Source organism: Oncorhynchus mykiss, chromosome 22 (assembly GCF_057628025.1).
Source record: "Oncorhynchus mykiss isolate SJ-2025 chromosome 22, ASM5762802v1, whole genome shotgun sequence".
Taxonomy (NCBI): domain Eukaryota; kingdom Metazoa; phylum Chordata; class Actinopteri; order Salmoniformes; family Salmonidae; genus Oncorhynchus; species Oncorhynchus mykiss.
This window is the reverse complement of record NC_143043.1, coordinates 21,225,144-21,238,099: the sequence shown is the minus strand read 5'-3', so window position 1 is coordinate 21,238,099 and position 12,956 is coordinate 21,225,144.

The window sequence follows — 12,956 nt, the reverse complement described above, 5'->3', positions numbered from 1 at the left end:
CCAAATTCTCTAAAACTACATTGGCTGTGGCTTATGGTAGAGAAATTAACATTCAATTATCTGGCAACAGCTTTGGTGGACATTCATGTAGTCAGCATGCCAATTGCACTTTGAGTTGAGACATCTGCGTTGTGTGACAAAACTGCACATTTTAGAGTGGCCTTTTATTGTCCCCAGAACAAGGTGCACCTGTGATAATGCAGTGATTATGCTTTTTAGTCAGCTTCTTGATATGCCACACCTGTCAGGTGGATGGATTATCTTGGCAAAATAGAAATTCTCACTAACAGGAATGTAAAAAAAGAAGTGTGAACAAAATTGGAGAGAAATATGATTTTTGTGCATATGAAACATTTCTGGAATCTTTTATTTCAGCTCATGAAACATGGGACCAACACTTTACATGTTGTGTTGCGTTTATGTTTTTGTTTAGTATAATTGCAGGAAAATAGCTTTAAAACCGCCAAATTATCTCTCTGCTTCATGCCAAACAGTGTTAAATGACTGGAAATGACTTTAACAAGTGCAACAACAAAAAAATGCTCAGTTCATTGGAAATATGTGTAGAATTGCTGAAAATGTGCTTAACAACAGGAACATTCTCTACGCCGCCAAGATTATTTTCTAGCTAATACACTACGCTAGAGTTTACACTTCCTCTTCCAATGAACTGTGGGGAGGTATAAATAATGAAACTGTCTACCAAATGTATTAATTTTAAAACGTTCATTACTTCTACTTGCCAGTATCATTCACCTAATGATAAGACAAGACGTGGCTCTTTTTTTCTTGCTGACGTGATGGGGGTCCTGGGTCACTGGTTTGCCTGTGCGGGAGTTTCTGGGCAAGAAAAGTTTGAAAATCCGTGGCCTAATCCAGACTAAGCAATCATTGTATGCATATGGGACAGAGGCCAGATTGGCACCAGAGCTGGCTACATCCAATCAAAAAGGGTTTTATTCCAGCCAAGAGGAAGTGCCACATATGAGATAATGAGGCATTATGACAGTCAGTAAAAGCCCTTCCAGAGGTAAATTTATGGATGATCATCTAAAAGTGTATTGCTCTGGGTTTCCTCAATCGCCCAAATAACCTTATGGATGGTGACTTATTTCCTGAAATCCACTGTATAGCCTGTAGTATTCCTACCTCACCATATGTGTTGTTTATTAACCTGATATAGACTTCATAGTGTCCCAACTATTTCAAGAGGGAGTATTATTTCACGAGAGAAAAAGTAATATTTACAAAGTAGGCATAACCATGACCCATCACCCACCTCAACTCTCTGTGGGTCTGCAGGGTCTATGACCACTGCAACGCTAGAGGCGGAGTCAATTAGGGTTGAATGGCGGGAACGCGGTTATCTTTTCCTGAGATAAATAACTGCGAGAAACCTGTAAATGATTTATATATGAACACCATGGCGTGAAATGAAATGAGTTTCTCTACGGCCTCTGTATGATGAATCAACGCTCAGGGTAGGGACAGCCAGCGCAGTTCACAATGCATGTAGGCTTATCTCATCTTGGAATTTTTTATTCTTGTGACATGTAGGCATACATTTGCTGCAGCATAGCCTATGCTACAGTAATATAATTCATGTCTAATTTACCCATCTCCATCTGGCTTTCGGGGGTCAGTTTGAAAACCCCTGGCCTCACCTTTATTTTTCAATTGTAAAGACGTTTTATTTTTAATTGTAGCTGCAGAGTTTTAAAAAAGCCCATCACTCGAATATCGTTGCTTTAAATCAGTGCATGCTTGAGCACTCTCTCTCCATCAACTCTCCATCCAAAATAGAATATCCTGTTCTAGATTGATATATTGCCACATATATAGATGTCCTAGCCTACCATTTTCAGGTAATACATTCAATGGAGTATTAGCCTGATATGTATCTAATTAATGATGGGTTATGCATAATAAGCTTTTAACTTATAGCCTTTGTCTCTTGTGCAATACGCAAGTACCTGTGCTCTACTGGCCTCTTTAAAAAAACGCTACTTAGCTCTTGTAGTGCCATGCAGGAAAAGCTAGACTTGAATAGCTTTCTGGACATTTTTTTGCATTTCTTATACCTATAGACTATTCCAGGAGGGACGCAAGCTCTTTTTTTTGCTGAATGTTAAATACAGCAGTGCATGTCAGAGCAAAAACCAAGCCGAGAGGTCAAAGGAATTGTCCACAGAGCTCCGAGACAGGAATGTGTCGAGGCACAGATTGGGGGAAGGGTACCAAAACATTTCTGCAGCATTGAAGGTCGCCAAGAACACAGTGGCCTCCATCATTCTTAAATGGAAGAAGTTTGGAACCACCAAGACTCTTCCTAGAGCTGGCCACCCAGCCAAACTGAGCAATCGGGGGAGAAGGGCCTTGGTCAGGGAGGTGACAAGAAACCGATGGTCAAGTGAAAGAGCTCCATAGTTCCTCTGTGGAGATAGGAGAACCTTCCAGAAGGACAACCATCTCTGCAGCACTCCACCACCAGACGGAAGCGACTCCTCAGTAAAAGGCACATGACAGCCGCTTGAGGTTTGCCAAAAGGCACCTAAAGGACTCTCAGATCATGAGAAACAAGATTCTCTGGTCTGATGAAATCAAGATTCAACTCTTTGGCCTATGCTAAGTGTTACCTGTAGTGTTACCTATTTTCAGGTCTCTGGAGAGACCTGAAAATAGCTGTGCAGCGACGCTCCCTATCCAACCTGACAGAGCTTGAGAGGATCTGCAGAGAAGAATGGGAGAAACTCCCCAAATACAGGTGTGCCAAGCATGTAGCGTCATACCCAAGAAGACTCGAGGCTGTAATCGCTTCCAAAGGTGCTTCAATGAAGTACTGAATACCTATGTAAATAGGAGGGTTATACATTTGCAAAAAATACTGAAAACCTGTTTTTGCTTTGTCATGATGGAGTATTGTGTGTTAAATTTTTTATTTAACCAAGTCAGTTAAGAACAAATTCTTATTTATGATGATGGCCTACCAGGGAACAGTGCCTTGTTCTAGGGCAGAATGACAGATTTTTACTTTATCAGCTCGGGGATTTGATCCAGCAACCTTTCGGTTACTGCTGCCCCCATGTGTAGATTAATGAGGGAAAAAAAGAATGTAATCAATTTTAGAATAAGGCTAAAACGTAACAAAATGTGGAAAAAGTCAAGGGGTCTGAATACTTTCCACTGTATCAACAGAACATCCCAGGTCATCCTTACTGCCTCTGATCTGGCGGACTCACTAAACACATGCTTGTTTGTAAATGATGTCTGAGTGTTGGAGTGTGCCCTTGGCTATCAGTAAATAAAAAATAAAAATGGTGCCGTCTGTTTTGCTTAACATAAGGAATTGGAAACGATTAACACTTTTACTTTTAATGCTTAAGTATATTTTAGAAATTACATTTACTTCCGATACTTAAGTATATTTAGAACCAAATATTTGAAGACTTTTAATCAAGTAGTATTTTACCGGGTTACTTTTTTCTTGAGTAATTTTCTTTTAAGGCATCTTTACTTTTACTAAAGTATGACAATTGGGTATTTTTTCCACCACTGCTGTATACAGTGTCAAGAAAAAGTATGTGAACCCTTGAAATTATCTGGATTTCTGCAAAAATTGGTCATCAAATTTGATCTGATCTTCATCGAAGTCACAACAATAGACAACACAGTGTGTTTCAACTAATATGTCACAGCTGTTGAAGGATGAGGACCAAGGTGCAGCGTGGTGAGCATACATTTTCTCCTTTATTCAAAATGACGACAACAAAACAATAAACAAAACAAACCGTGAAGCCTAAGGCTATGTGCCATCACAGGTGGGAAAAAGGGTACCTAAGTATGGTTCCCAATCAGAGACAATGATAGACAACTGTCCCTGATTGAGAACCATACCCGGCCAATACATAGAAATAGAAAATCATAAAAACACAAAACATAGAATGCCCACCCCAACTCACGCCCTGACCAAACCAAAATAGAGACATCAAAAGGATCTCTAAGGTCAGGGCGTGACACTATATTTAATACATCATTTAAACATTCCCAGTGTAGGTTGGAAAAAGTATGTGAACCCCTAGGCTAATGACTTCTACAAAAGCTAATTGGAGTCAGGAGTTACCTAACCTGGAGTCCAATCAATGAGATGAGATTTGAGATGTTGGTTAGAGCTGCCCTGCCCTATAAAAAACGCTATCATCGACGGAAAAATGTATTCCCACATTTTTCAAAACATTTTGCAGGAGGCTGTCTGTCTGCCAACTGAAGCTCAACAGAAGTTGGGTGATGCAACAGGACAATGACCCAAAACACTGAAGTAAATCAACTACAGAATGGCTTCAACCAAAGAAAATACACCTTCTGGAGTGGCCCAGTCAGAGTCCTGACCTAAACCCTATTTAAGATGCTGTGGCATGACCTTGAAAGCGGTTCACACAAGACATCCCAGGAATACTGCTGAACTGAAAGAGTTTTGTAAAGAGGAATTGTCCAAAATTCCTTCTGACCATTGTGAAGCTCTGATCCGCAACTACAGAAAACGTTTGGTTGAGGTTATTGCTGCCAAAGTTGGGTCAACCAGTTATAAATTCAAAGGTTCACATACTTTTCCCACCCTGCACTGTGAATGTTTACACGGTGTGTGTTCATATACTTTTTCTTGCCACTGTACATGGTAAGAGTAAAAACAAGGATTTTTATACTTTGAAGCATCTCACTTTTATGAGTTTTTGTTTTTTTGCACTATGCTGCAGTTTGTTTTGAGTTTCATCCGCTGTGTGGTATATATCGTGGTAATGATGGGAGATAGGTCTATTTGTTGCGCATGAGTTCAACAAATATTTATTTTGTCTTCAGGGAAATGTATGAAGGCAGTGCCTCAACAATGCTGTCATCATTAGACATAGTCTGAAACCCTTTTATGGCCTGGTAGGGAAATTACCTCCTTATTTTCTGTGCATTAAATTCAAACGGACACATGGGAATTAGAAACACTATCTCTGCACCAGTCTTCTGTAAGAATTGTATTGATGTCTGTGTTCCGTGTGTGGACTCGTATTTCCCAGGCCATGAGTATGCAGAGGAATACCTGATGTTTGCTGCTGAGGTGGAGCCCGGCAACACTGCCAGGGAAAACAAACATCAGTGGATCCTACAACAGAGAGGTCAAAAGCTGTGTACGGTACAGAGAACAATTCATCTTCATTGTTATTCCTTACTAGCATCAAATCCCAAAGGTATTCACTATCCTGGGCGACGTGGAAGAGAGGCTCATCAGTGGTCCACAGGACAGGCTTTGTCAGAATGCCTTCGCACTTCTCTGAATGCTCCCATCATGTACAGGTCTTTTTGGTGGTGCAACGGACAGTGTATCTACTGTATCTATGCCGAACATGTTAAAAGGTATTTATCACTTCTCATAAGCTCATGTTTATGAAACCTACATGTAGGAGACAAAAAATAGCCACCTGTCAGTGATCCCACCCTGCCAGTGGCTTTGAAGTTAGCAGAGGAAGATTCCAACATTGAAATGCGTTCCAGATTAGAGCTGTGGGTGGGATTTTAATCTGGGATCAGTGTTGGGGGTAACGTATTTCAAAAATAACATGTTACCTAATCACATAATTTTTGTGAGTAACGGAGTAAAGTAACAAATTACTTTTTCAAATTGGCTAATATTATTACGGTTACTTTGTCAAACAATGCCTGCGTTACTTTCAATAGCCCTTGGTTCACTCCCGACCTGACTGCCCTCGACCAGCACAAAAATATCCTGTGGCGGACTGCACTAGCATCGAATAGTCCCCGCGATATTAAACTTTTCAGGGAAGTCAGGAACCAATACACACAATCATTTAGGAAAGCAAAGGCTAGCTTTTTCAAACAGATATTTGCAACCTGTAGCTCTAACTCCAAAAAGTTTTGGGACATTGTAAAGTCCATGGAGAATAAGACCACCTCTTCCCAGCTGCCCACTGCACTGAGGCTAGGTAACACTGTCACCAACGATAAATCCACGATAATCGAGAATTTCAATAAGCATTTCTCTACGTCTGGCCATGCTTTCTTCCTGGCTACCCTAACCCCAGCCAACAGCTCCGCACCCCCCGCAGCTACTTGCCCAAGCCTCCCCAGTTTCTCCTTCACCCAAATCCAGATAGCAAATGTTCTGAAAGAGCTGCAAAACCTGGACCTGTACAAATCAGCTGGGCTAGACAATCTGGACCCTCTCTTTCTAAAATTATCTGCTGCCATTGTTGCAACCCCTATTACCAGTCTGTTCAACCTCTCTTTCGTATCGTCCGAGATCCCTAAAGATTGGACAGCTGCCGCGGACATCCCCCTCTTCAAAGAGGGTGACACTCTAGACCCAAACTGTTACAGACCTATATCCATCCTGCCCTGCTTTTCTAGTCTTCGAAAGCCAAGTTCATAAACAGATCACTGACCATTTCCAATCCAACCACACCTTCTCCTCTTCTCCAGTTTCCGAGCTGGTCACGATTGCACCTCAACCACGCTCTAGGTACTAAACAATATCATAACCGCCATCGATAAAAGACTGTCTTCATCGACCTGGCCAAGGCTTTCGACTGTCAATCACCACATTCTTATCGGCAGACTAAACAGCCTTGGTTTCTCAAATGACTTCCTCGCCTGGTTCACCAACTACTTCCCAGACAGAGTTCAGTGTGTCAAATCGGAGGGCCTATTGTCCGGACCTCTGACAGTCTCTATGGGTGTACCACAGGGTTTAATTCTAGGGCAGACTCTTTTCTCTGTATATATCAACGATGTCGCTCTTGCTGCTGGTGAATCCCTGATCCACCTCTATGCAGATGACACCATTCTTTATACATCTGGCCCTTTGGACACTGTGTTAACTAACCTCCAAATGAGCTTCAATGCCATACAACACTCATTCCGTGGCCTCCAACTGCTCTTAAACGCTAGTGAAACCAAATACATGCTTTTCAACCATTCGCTGCCCGCAGCCGCCTACTCGACTAGCATCACTACTCTGGACGGTTCTACAAATACCTACAGTGCCTTGAGAAAGTATTCGGCCCCCTTGAACTTTGCGACCTTTTGCCACATTTCAGGCTTCAAACATAAAGATATAAAACTGTATTTTTTTGTGAAGAATCAACAACAAGTGGGACACAATCATGAAGTGGAACGACATTTATTGGATATTTCAAACTTTTTTAACAAATCAAAAACTGAAAAATTGGGCGTGCAAAATTATTCAGCCCCCTTAAGTTAATACTTTGTAGCGCCACCTTTTGCTGCGATTACAGCTGTAAGTCGCTTGGGGAATGTCTCTATCAGTTTTGCACATCGAGAGACTGAAATTTTTTCCCATTCCTCCTTGCAAAACAGCTCGAGCTCAGTGAGGTTGGATGGAGAGCATTTGTGAACAGCAGTTTTCAGTTCTTTCCACAGATTCTCGATTGGATTCAGGTCTGGACTTTGACTTGGCCATTCTAACACCTGGATATGTTTATTTTTGAACCATTCCATTGTAGATTTTACTTTATGTTTTGGATCATTGTCTTGTTGGAAGACAAATCTCCGTCCCAGTCTCAGGTCTTTTGCAGACTCCATCAGGTTTTCTTCCAGAATGGTCCTGTATTTGGCTCCATCCATCTTCCCATCAATTTTAACCATCTTCCCTGTCCCTGCTGAAGAAAAGCAGGCCCAAACCATGATGCTGCCACCACCATGTTTGACAGTGGGGATGGTGTGTTCAGGGTGATGAGCTGTGTTGCTTTTACGCCAAACATAACGTTTTGCATTGTTGCCAAAAAGTTCAATTTTGGTTTCATCTGACCAGAGCACCTTCTTCCACATGTTTGGTGTGTCTCCCAGGTGGCTTGTGGCAAACTTTAAACGACACTTTTTATGGATATCTTTAAGAAATGGCTTTCTTCTTGCCACTCTTCCATAAAGGCCAGATTTGTGCAATATGCGACTGATTGTTGTCCTATGGACAGAGTCTCCCACCTCAGCTGTAGATCTCTGCAGTTCATCCATAGTGATCATGGGCCTCTTGGCTGCATCTCTGATCAGTCTTCTCCTTGTATGAGCTGAAAGTTTAGAGGGACGGCCAGGTCTTGGTAGATTTGCAGTGGTCTGATACTCCTTCCATTTCAATATTATCGCTTGCACAGTGCTCCTTGGGATGTTTAAAGCTTGGGAAATCTTTTTGTATCCAAATCCGGCTTTAAACTTCTTCACAACAGTATCTCGGACCTGGCTGGTGTGTTCCTTGTTCTTCATGATGCTCTCTGCGCTTTTAACGGACCTCTGAGACTATCACAGTGCAGGTGCATTTATACAGAGACTTGATTACACACAGGTGGATTGTATTTATCATCATTAGTCATTTAGGTCAACATTGGATCATTCAGAGATCCTCACTGAACTTCTGGAGAGAGTTTGCTGCACTGAAAGTAAAGGGGCTGAATAATTTTGTACGCCCAATTTTTCAGTTTTTGATTTGTTAAAAAAGTTTGAAATATCCAATAAATGTCGTTCCACTTCATGATTGTGTCCCACTTGTTGTTGATTCTTCACAAAAAAAATACAGTTTTATATCTTTATGTTTGAAGCCTGAAATGTGGCAAAAGGTCGCAAAGTTCAAGGGGGCCAAATACTTTCGCAAGGCACTGTAAGTGTCTGGCTAGACTGTAAACTCTCCTTCCAGACTCATATTAAACATCTCTAATCCAAAATTAAATCTAGAATCGGCTTCCTATCCAATGGGTTTTAAAAAAGGGAGGATGTGAGGAGTACACAATTGAGATTCTCCCAATGTCATCCTTCACCATGGTGAAAGGCAAAGAACTCACAAACAAACATGGTTCTTGACCTTCATAGATCAGCCAATGTAGTACATTTTTAAAATGTATTATAAACTGGGTGGTTCAAGCCCTGAAAATGCTGATTGGCTGACAATATCGTCTTTAAGTAAATCAATCAAACCTTTATTAATGAAATTGCAGACAGAAGTTGACAATGGAAACACAGCACACATGTTTCAGAGTTCTGCAAAATAAAAAAGGTCAAAGTTGCTTTAATATACTTGCAGTCAACCCCTAGTGATGTAACTGCCTACGTCAACACCTTCTAATCATGAGACCAAGCCCATGCATATACAGTTATACAAACCTAAAGGAGAAAACAATAGTCCTGTGTTTTCTAAGGGCTCAGCAGTAATTTTCCATTCACGTGTGGCTTACAGTGGTATGTCTGACTTGTCTCATATCTATTTACTCCCCTGTAGGGGTCTTTGTCTATGTATCTCTTTTAGCCTTGAGGTGCTTTCTCACAGACACCCTGTTTTGACTGCAATGGCTCACACATCTGCTCAGACCGTTTCTTAAGAGGCAGACACTAGAAAAGAATTGTGGAACACTATTAAACCTTATGATGCATATATTGCTCATCTGTGGTCCAGGACCCTATAAATGTAGTGGGGGGAGGGTCTTAAAGCCATTCCCCTTCTATTAATACAACATAAGCATAATCAATTATTATAATACATAAATCATTTGGTGCAGCTCCTATCATGACACCAAGGTGACCCCATCAGTTTCATGATGCTTGTATCTAATATCTAAATAGTCCAAATAGTCCATGAGCCAGACCCCCAAATTTGGACCGTCGGGCTCACTTGGGCCAACGATGTTGCATAGTGATTTGTTTGAAAGTCTATGTCCTGAGAGTTGGTAAATGTGTGAAAGCAGTGCAGCAATGGTAGCTTGCTGTGTTATCACTCTTTCTTTCATCCCTCCATCCCATTCATTTTCAGAATGTTCTGGTCAACAGAACATTGTCCTTTGACCTCTAGGGTGCATATCAGAATTACCAGTTTGACAAGTGGTTCTGAAAGGCCATGAAATTACCTTTCAAATGATCAATAAAATAACAAACTTTGTAAAGCACCAGCTACAACTATTAGTTAAAAAATCCCCCATATTGTGCCATTGAGCATTGACATTAGAATGTTGGAAGTTTAGCCATAGAATTCCAAGTATTGGGGCAGCTATGTTTTTGGATTGTAACTTTGGTGATAGAGGCACCAAATTGCGCACACACAGCAAGAACAGGGCTTTGAAAAGATGTGTAGATACAGGGCCATCACACAACTTATACATTAACCCCACAGAAGCCTTTTTTCAAAATGGCCATCAAACAACTCAATGAGGTCTTTGGGACAATTTCGCATGACCATACCTGTATGAAATATAATTGTAGACTGCCCAAATAAACGTCTTCTCATTGTCAAATACGTTTATTTTCAGCAAACTTAATATGTGTAAATATTTGTGTGAACATAACAAGATTCAACAACTGAGACATAAACTGAACAAGTTACACACACGTGACTAACAGAATTTGAATAATATGTCCCTAAACAAAGGGAGGGGTCAAAATCAAAAGTAACAGTCAGTGTGTGGTGTGACCACCAGCTGCATTAAGTACTGCAGTGCATCTTCTCCTCATGGACTGCACCAGATTTGCCAGTTCTTGCTGTGAGATGTTACCTCACTCTTCCACCAAGGCATCTGCAAGTTCCCGGACATTTCTGGGGGGAATGGCCCTAGCCCTCACCCTCCGATCCAACAGGTCCCAGACATGCACAATGGGATTGAGATCCGGGCTCTTCGCCTGGCCATGGAAGAACATTGACATTCCTGTCTTGCAGGAAATCGCACACAGAATGAGCAGTATGGCTGGTGGCATTGTCATACTGGGGGGTCATGTCAGGATGAGCCTACAGGAAGGGTACCACATGATGGAGAAGGATGTCTTCCCTGTAACGCACAGCATTGGGATTGCCTGCAATGACAACAAGCTCAGTCCAATGATGTCCACATGTTCTACCACGCTGCGTAATGGGGTCGGTTGGGCTTCCCACACCTCCTTGGCGATGTCCAGTAGGCCGTGTGGCCTCCTCCCGTAGAGGAGTTCGAAAGGGGAAACCCCAGCGGAGGACTGGGGTACTTCTCGGATTGAGAACAGTAGGTAGGGTAGTAGCTGGTCCCAGTTCTTCCCGTCCTGCTCGATGACCTTCCGACAGAGGTCCAGATCTGCTTGATCTGCAAGAGAGCACACAACTCTTTCATTAGGTGGGACCTAAACTCAGTACCTTGATCTGTCAGGATCTCGTTCAGGATGCCCACCCGGCTAAAAAGGTGAAACAGCTCCCGTGCGATTCCCTTGGATACCGGCGCTCCCGCCGCCTCCAAACCCGTCGATACAGGTTGGTTAACCAGTTGCTTCCGGGCCGCATAGGCGATGGGTCGTCCCCGCTTTCTTCTTCGGCCGGCTCGTATATTTTTCCTCAACTCGTGCCCCCATAGGGCCGCGAACAGCGGACAATCCCGTCCCACTAGGAGAGGTACCGGCAACTCTGGTACTGCACCCACCATCATCTGGCAGCTCCCTGGTGGCGTCACGAGGTTGGTCCATATGTTTGGATACCGCTTTATGTCACCGTGAACACAGGAATTGGACATCTTCCTACCCCCTTCGGTCTCCTGGTTCAGCAGGCTCGTGGTTACGAGCGTAACCATACTTCCGGAGTCTAACAGCGATTCCGTGTCGTGTCCGTCAACCTTCCCCGGGACCATGGGTGCAGTTGATTTGTGGTGCGCCCATCAGGAGGTGACATAGTTTACAGCGTGACCCACCTCACATCCGGGGCTAGCTGATGGCATTGACTCCTCTCGAGCCGGGCAATTCCAGGCAATGTGCCCCTGGGCGCTACACTCAAAACACTTCCTTTGGTCTGAACTGAGCTATCAACTCGTCCATGATGATGCTGTGTAAACGTCAACCCCGATTTGACCACTTTATCAGAATGCGCGCATTCTCCACCACTTGTGGCAGACCAGGGGGTTTGGTCAAGATGTTTACACAGATCCGAGACGGACAGAGTATGATTAGCTCGGTTTCAATGGCGTTTATTTAAATAATAAATCAAAAAGAAAAGGATAGGTCTCCCCCATGAGACCCTCTCCGGGATACCGTCTTCTGGGCTCCGGATCTTGTTGTATCCTATTGGGCACAAAAACTGAACTCCCTGCACATACCTCTGCAACCGCCCTCAACTATACGGGAGTCCTTTCTTCCCCCGCTCTCCCTTGTGTTACTGCCCTTCTGGCAGCTTTATGGGCCTTGCACAGCTGGTGAGCAATCAGCCCTTGATTACTCACAAGCTCCCAATCAGCCCCAATTAGAGACCTGGCATGTCCAGCAGATGGAGCCATCGCCTCGTGATGTATACTCCGTCTCTCACCAGGCCTCGACGAGTCTCCCCCTGGTGGCTGACCTGCTGTAAGCCACAATATATACAGTTGAAGTCGGAAGTTTACATACGCCTTAGCCAAATACATTTCAACTCAGTTTTTCACAATTCCTGACATTTAATCCTAGTAAAAATTCCCTGTCTTAGGCCAGTTAGGATCACCACTTTATTTTAAGAATGAAATGTCAGAATAATAGTAGAGAGAATGATTTATTTCAGCTTATATTTTTCTTTCATCACATTCCCAGTGGGTCAGAAGTTTACATACACTCAATTAGTATTTGGTACCATTGCCTTTAAATTGCCTTTAAACTTGGGTCAAACGTTTCGGGTAGCCTTCCACAAGCTACCCACAATAAGTTGGGTGAATTTTGGCCCATTCCTCCTGACAGAGGTGGTGTAACTGAGTCAGGTTTGAAGGCCTCCTCGCTCGCACACGCTTTTTCAGTTCTGCCCACACATTTTCTATAGGATTGAGGTCAGGGATTTGTGATGGCCACTCCAATAACTTGACTTTGTTGTTCTTAAGCGATTTTGCCACAACTTTGGAAGTATGCTTGGTGTCATTGTCCATTTGGAAGACCTATTTGCGACCAAGCTTTAACTTCCTGACTTATGTGTTGAGATGTTGCTTCAATAT